General features: G+C 41.3%; 1 pseudogene; it reads left to right on the top strand.

The window, feature by feature from the left end:
• The first annotated feature begins 4585 nt into the window (after nucleotides 1-4585).
• Nucleotides 4586-5437, top strand: Gm14028 (annotated as a pseudogene).
• The last annotated feature ends 3801 nt before the right edge of the window (nucleotides 5438-9238 follow it).

The following is a 9238-nucleotide window of genomic DNA, read 5'->3' as shown; positions in this document are numbered from 1 at the left end:
GTCCAGGCTCTTCTGGCTTTCATAGTCTCTGGTGAAAAGTCTGGTGTAATTCTGATAGGCCTTCCTTTATATGTTACTTGACCTTTCTCCCTTACTGCTTTTAATATTCTATCTTTATTTAGTGCATTTGTTGTTCTGATTATTATGTGTCGGGAGGAATTTCTTTTCTGGTCCAGTCTATTTGGAGTTCTGTAGGCTTCTTGTATGATCATGGGCATCTCTTTTTTTATGTTTGGGAAGTTTTCTTCTATTATTTTGTTGAAGATATTAGCTGGCCCTTTAAGTTGAAAATCTTCATTCTCATCAATTCCTATTATCCGTAGGTTTGGTCTTCTCATTGTGTCCTGGATTACCTGGATGTTTTGAGTTAGGATCCTTTTGCATTTTGTATTTTCTTTGACTGTTGTGTCGATGTTCTCTATGGAATCTTCTGCACCTGAGATTCTCTCTTCCATTTCTTGTATTCTGTTGCTGATGCTCGCATCTATGGTTCCAGATCTCTTTCCTAGGGTTTCTATCTCCAGCGTTGCCTCGCTTTGGGTTTTCTTTATTGTGTCTACTTCCCCTTTTAGTTCTAGTATGGTTTTGTTCATTTCCATCACCGGTTTGGATGTGTTTTCCTGTTTTTCTTTAATGATTTCTACCTGTTTGGCTGTGTTTTCCTGCTTTTCTTTAAGGGCCTGTAACTCTTTAGCAGTGCTCTCCTGTAATTCTTTAAGTGACTTATGAAAGTCCTTCTTGATGTCCTCTATCATCATCATGAGAAATGTTTTTAAATCTGGGTCTAGATTTTCGGTTGTGTTGGGGTGCCCAGGACTAGGTGGGGTGGGAGTGCTGCGTTCTGATGATGGTGAGTGGTCTTGATTTCTGTTAGTAGGATTCTTACGTTTGCCTTTCGCCATCTGGTAATCTCTGAAGCTAGCTGTTTTAGTTGTCACTGTTAAGAGCTTGTTCTTCAGGTGACTCTGTTAGCCTCTATAAGGAGACCTGGAGGGTAGCACTCTCCTTAGTTTCAGTGGGCAGAGTATTCTCTGCAGGCAAGCTCTCTTCTTGCAAGGCAGGTACCCAGATATCTGGTGTTTGAACCAGACTCCTGGCAGAAGTTGTGTTCCACTCACTAGAGGTCTTAGGATCACGTGTGGAATCCTGTGTGGGCCCTTGCGGGTGTCAGGCGACTCAGCTGGCAAGGTAGCCCGGGGCTCGAGTCTCGAGTCGAGCGGAAGGGACTTGTGCCCCAGATCAGGCCCGGGTAGCCTGCTTCCCTATGTACCGCAGTCTCAGGTTCCACGCGATTGGATTGGGGCAGGCGCTGTGTTCCACTCACCAGAGGTCTTAGGGTCCCGTGGGGAGTCCCGTGTGGGCCCTTGCGGGTGTTGGGCAAGACTCTGCTGGCAAGGTAGCCCGGGGCTCGAGTCGAGCAGAAGGGACTTGTGCCTCATTTTTTTTTTTAAACTAAAAAATTTTAAGTTTGGACTGGGGGATATAGGGCATAGAATAGATATCTAGTATGGATGAAGCTTTGGTTCGACTCCTTACACCAGACAATCAATCAATCAACCAATCAGTATTAAAAGATAAGCAGCCATTGCTGAAGCAAGGCTTTGCAGGAGATTGAGGCTAATGTAGAGATCTCTCCCTCTCTCTAACCTCTGTCCTCCCACCATTGACTGCATCTGGGAGTCAAGAGCAAAGGAATACAGAGCCAGTCTCCATCAAAGTGGCATAGAGAAGTAGGGGATGATCTGACAGGTGAATGGAGAGTGTCCCATTAACATTACACTTAACGGATTTATCAATACTAAGACTGTAAAAAATAGTGCTTATGTGTTTGGGGAGATAGGCCAATTAGTTAAGAGCTTGCCATTCAAGCATGAGGGCCTGAATTGGACCCCTAGAAGTCCCATGAGAAGGAGCTAGCACACACTCTTAATCCCAGCACTGGAGAGGCAGAGACAGGTGAATTCCCACTATCATACCACCTGAACTTGTCAACCTCCAGGCTAGTGACAGACCTTGTCAAAAAACAACAAAAAAAACCAACCCACCACTCAAGAACCAGCAATGTCTAAAGCATGTACACGCATGCGTGTGCACACACACACACACACACACACACACACACACCCACACACACACACACACCCACACACACACACACACACACACACACACACCCCACACACCCCAATTGTGTTTGTGAAATAATCCCAATTTGACAATACTATGTTATATATTTAGTAAATTTGCTGGATTTTTTTATTTCTTATTACTAATGCTGACCTCATAAATATAACTTGGGAGTGTTCCCTTTTCTATTTTCTGTATGTGAGTATATAGAAGTAATATTTCTTAACAATTTGCCCACAGTAAACTATCTTGACCTTGTGATTTCTCATTTCTAATGCAGAGAGCTTCTGAGGTTTTGAATTATTTGTTCCTGTGCTGAATATTTGGACCCAGACCTTCGGGAGCGTTCAGTAGTGTGCTCTACAGCTGAGCCAGGAGTCTAACCCTGCAGCATCTGAGTATCCATGAGCAAGCTCCCACTGTTTGTGGCTGAAGATTTCAAGTGCACAGAGCCATTATGCTGACTGGGCATCCTCTGTACTGTTTGTGAAGTCGATAGTAAAATCCTGTTTCAATTTTGATTGGTAATTTTTTCTCTCCTTTATCTTTTCAGTTTTGGCAGATATTTATTGCTTTTATGAACATTTCAAAGTGTTTGCGATATATTTACTTTTCTTGATTCTTGTTCTGTTAACTTTCACCAGCTTTATACTTTAATATCTCTTTCTTTCTGCTTGTTTCTCTTTCTAATTTTTTTTTTTTTTTGGAGGAGGGAGAAGCTAGCAGGGGTGCTTAAGACAAGGTTTTTCTTTGTAGCCATGGATGACCTGGAACTTACTCTATAGACCAGAATAGAATCTCTCTAACTCACACAGATTTGCGTGCCTCTGCCTCCCAAGTGCTGGAGCTAAAGATATGTGCACCATGCCTGGCCTTCTTTTCTAATTTCTTAAGGTTGCAGCTTGGGTTAGTATTTGAAATCTTCTTTCCTAATGTATTTCAGGATTGGAAGTGTTGGTGAGCACTACTTCAGCAGCGTCTCACAGATTCTATTATGTTCCATTTGCTTTTCACTTTCTTGACATGGTTTTAATACAGCTACACTGAATACACCAAAAATCTAGTCATAGTGGGTGTATTAGTCAGGGTTCTCTAGAGTCACAGAACATATGGATAGTCTCTAGATAGTAAAGGAATTTATTGATGACTTACAGTCGGCAGCCCAATTCCCAACAATTGTTCAGTCGCAGCTGTGAATGGAAGTCCAAGGATCTAGCAGTTACTCAGTCTCACACAGCAAGCAGGCGAAGGAGCAAGAGCTAGACTCCCTTCTTCCAATGTCCTTATATTGTCTCCAGCAGAAGGTGTAGCCCAGATTAAAGGTGTGTCCCACCACACCTTTAATCCCAGATGAAAGGTGTAGCCCAGATTAAAGGTGTTCCTTAAACTCGGAGATTCAATCTTCTGGAATCCATAGCCACTATGGCTCAAGATCTCCAAACCAAGATCCAGATAAGGATATCCAAGCCTCCAGATAAGGGTCACTGGTGAGCCTTCCAATTCTGGATTGTAGTTCATTCCAAATATAGTCAAGTTGACAACCAGGAATAGCCACTACAGTGGGTTAATTTTTGCTTTCAACCACACAAATACATGCACAAAATAAATAAATCTAAAAAAAATCTCATTGCTAGATTTCTTGTTTGGAGTTTCTTAAATAATAAACTTATAATGGCTAGTGACTTTTCTGTTTTTGTTTCCAAAAAAAGGTATTACAGCATTTCCTTCTTATTTATATATTCATTAACTGATTCATGGAAAGTTGGCCTGAATCCAAGGCCTTCCACATGCACACTGTCATTTGCCTGCTGGTTCACCTGGCTGATGTAGTACAATGTACAATGTCCAGGCTAGCACTGATGTAGCTACAGGAATTCTGGAAGACATGGCTCAGCTTGCCAAATGACATGTTGCAAATCACCAAGTATATACTTTCATCTAGGTATACATGTGCCCTTTATAAGGTGTATTAGTCAGGGTTCTCTAGAATCACAGAGCTTATGGGTAGTCTCTATATGGTAAGGAAATTTGTTGATGACTTACAGTCTGTAGTCCAACTCCCCAACAATGGTCAGCAGCAGCTGGAATGGAAGTCCCAGGATCTAGCAGTTGCTCAAGTCATATTTCTGCCTAAGGGGATATGTTTATCCTATGTTCAACCAAGAGCATGCTAACATTTCCCCAAATAGAATAAAAAATCCCATCCCTTTCCCATCCTTTATTATAATGGACACAATGAGATATCAACTTAACTGCTATGAAAACAACTGTTAGATATCAAGGGAATGGGGAGAAAAACAGGAAAGAGATAGGGTAATGGGAAGAAAGTTCTTTATTATTATTATTTTATCAGTAAGTATATTTTAAAAATTTCAAAATAGCAAAAGCTCTTTGATGTTAAACATTAAGAAAATGCTAATTTCTGCTTTTGAGACAGGGATCTCGGGAGATGAAGATGTAGAGAGATAGTGGAAATCCTGTTTCAGGTGGCAGATGTTGTTGGATCCGCTACCGGAGGATTTAACTTAGTATGACTTATAATTTGGATGTTAGTTGTTGCTCCCAGCAACTGAGTTACCATTGATTCTGAACTAAGTTTATGTGGTGGTTATCTTCATACAACGGCTCAACTGGGTTCCAAAGAGAAAGAAAATTGTTTGAAGCCCACGTAGGCACAGCCTGTGTGCAGTCAGTTCCTGACGACGGGGACCCAGGTAGCCAACGACCTGTGGAGCAGCATGCCCAAGTTTTATTGTGACTACTGTGATATGCATCTTACCCATGATTCTCCATCTGTGAGGAAGACACACTGCAGTGGTCTGAAACACAAAGAGAACGTGAAAGACAATTCCCAGAGATGGATGAAAGAGCAGGCCAGAGCCTGACTGACAAAACAACAGCTGAATTTCAACACGGAAAGATCCCTCCAGCTCTGTTCTCTGCTCCTTCGCCTGCAGGGGCCATGGTCCCACCTCCCCCAAGTCTCCCAGGTCCTCCTTGGCCGGGCGTGATGCCTGCATCCCACATGGGAGGCCCTCCTATGATGCCAATCATGTACCCACCTCTTCCTGGCATGATGTCTCTGGGACCACCTCTTGGGATGAGACCACCCATGGGAGGCCACATTCCCATGATGCTCGGGCCTCCAATGATGAGACCTCCTGCTCACCCTATGATGGTGTCCACACGGCCTGGCACGACGTGGCCAGACAGATAAGAGCAGAAGCGCTCTTTATCATTTTGTATTTCTTGTTCTGTTTCACCAGGACATCTTGGTGCTGAGCCTGAGAGTTTACTAGATGGATGACAAGGAAACTCCCCTTCCTAACAGAATACTTCTGGAGGGAGTGGTAATAACAACAACAACAAAAAATGTGGTTTTCACTTATATTGTGAAATGTAAAAATAAAATCATCAGCTCTTTTAGTTTAAAAGAAAAAGAAAAAAAAAGAAAATGCTAATTTCAAGCACAGTGAGAAAAATTATCAATAATATTTCCATGATATTTGTAGAACATGATTTTAATATTTTCAACTGTTAGTATTCAACAAACAGAATAATTATTTTAAGATATATTTCATTGCTATGTCTCCCTTTTCATTTCTGATTTTATTAATTTGGATACTGTCTCTGTGCCTTCTGGTTAGTCTGGCTAAGGACTTATCAATCTTGTTGATTTTCTCAAAGAACCAGCTCCTGGTTTTGTTGATTCTTTGTATAGTTCTTTTTGTTTCTATTTGGTTGATTTCAGTCCTGAGTTTGATTGCTTCTTTTTGTTCTAAAGCTTTCAGGTGTGCTGTCAAGCTGCTAGTGTAAGCTCTCTCCAGTTTCTTTTTGGAGGCACTTAGAGCTGTGAGTTTTCCTCTGACCGCTGTTTTATTGTGTCCCATTAAGGTTTGGTATGATGTGTCTTCAGTTTCATTAAATTCTAAAGAGCCTTTAATTTTTTTCTTTATTTCTTCCTTGACCAAGTTATCCATTGAGTAGAGTGTTGTTCAGCTTCCATGTGTATGTGTGCTTTCCATTGTTTTTGTTGGTATTTAAGACCAGCCTTAGTCTGTGGTGATCTTATAGGGTGCATGGAATTATTTCAATCTTCTTGTATCTGTTGAGACCTGTTTTGTGACCTATTATATGGTCAATTTTCAAGAAGGTACCATGAGGTGCTAAAAAGAAGGTATATTCTTTTGCTTTAGGATGAAATGTTCTATAAATATCTGTTAGATCCATTTGGTTCATAACTTCTGTTAGTTTCACTGTGTCTCTGTTTAGTTTGTGTTTCCATGATCTGTCCATTGCTGAGAGTGGGGTGTTGAAGTCTCCCACTATTATTGTATGGGGCTTAATGTGTGCTTTGAGTTTTAGTGAAGTTTCTTTTATGTATGTGGGTACCCTTTCATTTGGAGCATAGATGTTCAGAATTGAGAGTTCATCTTGGTAGATTTTTCCTTTGACCAGTATGAAGTGTCCTTCCTTATCTTTTTTGATAACTTTTGGTTGAAAGTTGGTTTTATTCGGTATTAGAATAGCTACTCCAGCTTGTTTCTTGGGACCATTTGCTTGGAAAATTGTTTTCCAACCTTTTACTCTGAAGTAGTGTCTGTCTTTGTCACTGAGGTGCATTTCCTGTATGCAGCAAAATGCTGCATCCTTTTTTTGTATCCAGTCTGTTATTCTATGTCTTTTTATTGGGGAATTAAGTCCATCGATATTAAGAGATAGTAAGGAAAAGTGATTGTTACTTCCTGGTTTTTTTTTTTGTTTTTGTTTTTTTTTTTGTTAAAAGTGGAATTACGTTTGTGTGGCTATCTTCTTTTGGGTTTGTTGAAAGATTACTTTCTTGCTTTTTTCTAGGGCATAGTTTCCCTCCTTGTGTTGGCGTTTTTCATCTACTATCCTTTGTAGAGCTGGATTTATGGAAAGATATTATGTAAATTTGGTTTTGTCATGGAATATCTTGTTTTCTCTGTCTATGTTAATTGGGAGTTTTGCTGGGTACAGTAGCCTGGGCTGGCATTTATGTTCTCTTAGGGTCTGTATGACATCTGCCCTGGATCTTCTAGCTTTCATAGTCTCTGGTGAGAAGTCTGATGCAATTCTGATAGGTCTGCCTTTATATGTTACTTGGCCTTTTTCCCTTGCTGCTTTTAATATTCTTTCTTTGTTTAGTGCATTTGGTGTTTTGATTATTATGTGACAGGAGGAATTTCTTTTCTGGTCCAGTCTATTTGGAATTCTGTAGGCTTCTTGTATGTTCATGGGCATCTCTTTCCTTAGGTTAGGGAGGTTTTCTTCTATAATTTTGTTGAAGATATTTACTGGCCCTTCCTACCTAGGATAATCTACCCATTATCCTTAAATTTCATCTTCTCATTGTGTCCTGGATTTCCTAGATGTTTTTGGTTAGGAGCCTTTTGCTTTTTGCATTTTCTTTGACTGTTGTGTCAATGTTTTCTATGGAATCTTCTGCCTCTGAGATTCTCTCTTCTATCTCTTGTATTCTGTTGGTAATGCTTGCATCTATGACTCCTGATCTCTTTCCTAGGTTTTCTATCTCCAGGGTTGTCTCCTTTTGTGATTTCTTTATTGTTTCTATTTCCATTTTTAGATCTTGGATAGTTTTGTTCATTTCCTTTGCCTGTTTGATTGTGTTTTCCTGTAATTCTTTAAGGTAATTCTTTAAGGGAATTTTGTGTTTCCTGTTTAAGGGCTTCTAGCTGTTTACCTGTGTTCCTGTATTTTTTTTTAATATTTATTTATTATATGTAAATACACTGTAGCTGTCTTCAGACAGTCCAGAAGAGGGCATCAGATTTCGTTATGGATGGTTGTGAGTCACCATGTGGTTGCTGGGATTTGAACTCAGGACCTTAGGAAGAGCAGTCAGCGCTCTTAACCACTGAGCCATCTCACCAGCCGCCTGTATTTCTTTAAGGGAGTTATTTATGTCCTTCTTAAAGTCCTCTATCACCATCATGAGAAGTGGTTTTAGATCCGAATCTTGCCATCTGATTATCTCTAGTGCTACCTGCTCTCACTATATCTGACTGGAGCCTATCCTTCCTGTGATCTTGGTTGAGTCAGAACTCCTCAGAGTCCAGCTGTCTCTGTGATCCTGTGATTCTGGGATCCTGTGATCCTGAGATCCTGGGTGTGTCAGAGTTCCTGGGAGTCAAGCTGCCTCTGGAACCCCGAGATCCTGGTGTGACCAAGGTTCTGGGATCCTGTGATCATGTGATTCTATAATCCTGGGTGTGTTAGAGCTCCTTTGAGTGGAGCTTCTTCTGGGTGTTGTGGGACTGGCTGAGGAGTTTGCGCCTAAGGTCTGCTCAGGGCACCATCCCAGACTGGAAGGAATTGTGCCATTGGCGGGGTGGAGTTCACATAGATCCTCTGGGTGTTGTGGGACCGGCTGCAGTGTTAGCACCCAAGGTCTGGAAAGTTCTTGCTTGGTGACAGAGGTATCTGGTGACATGAGGCAGTTTCCTTGCCAAGTAAAAATTATCATCCAAGTGTTGCAGAAACCGCAAGGTTTGGGGCCAGTCAAGGTGACCCTCAGTGCAGTCCAGAGACTCAAAGTGAGGTATATGAAGCTGCTGCCAGTCTAGCATGACACACTGCTTTAGGTTTAACTTTTCAAATAGAAGTAAGTATATATGGATTCAGAGTATAGCACACCCATAAAGCAACAGTGCTGTCTTCTTTTTGGGAAGTGCCATGTTGCACACATGCCGTGCTTTCGTACAATTAGCAGCACAGTCACTGATTTTCCACGTCGCCATCATCACCCAGAAATAATGTGTCTACGCTGATGCTGCCACAGCTGCAATGTCACGAACGTAATAGGAGTTTTCATCTTCACTGTAAGCCTGTGGGACCAGTCAATTGTGCAGCCTGTCACCGACTAAAGCATCATTACACAATACACAATTGTACTAACACAAACACACATGTTCCTCGTCCAATAATTTTTTTATTGATGGCCTGTGCTTATGGTTGGTATTGTTATACCTTTTTTCTCCGCCCTTTGTCACATTCCCATTGTCCCAAGTTGATCTTGACTCCTTGGCTAGTGTAGTGGGTAGCCCTTGGGGCACAAGCATTGTTGCTT

Source organism: Mus musculus, chromosome 2 (assembly GCF_000001635.26).
Source record: "Mus musculus strain C57BL/6J chromosome 2, GRCm38.p6 C57BL/6J".
NCBI lineage: Eukaryota > Metazoa > Chordata > Mammalia > Rodentia > Muridae > Mus > Mus musculus.
Note: the sequence above shows the minus strand (reverse complement) of the source record. Positions and strands in the feature narration are given on the sequence as shown.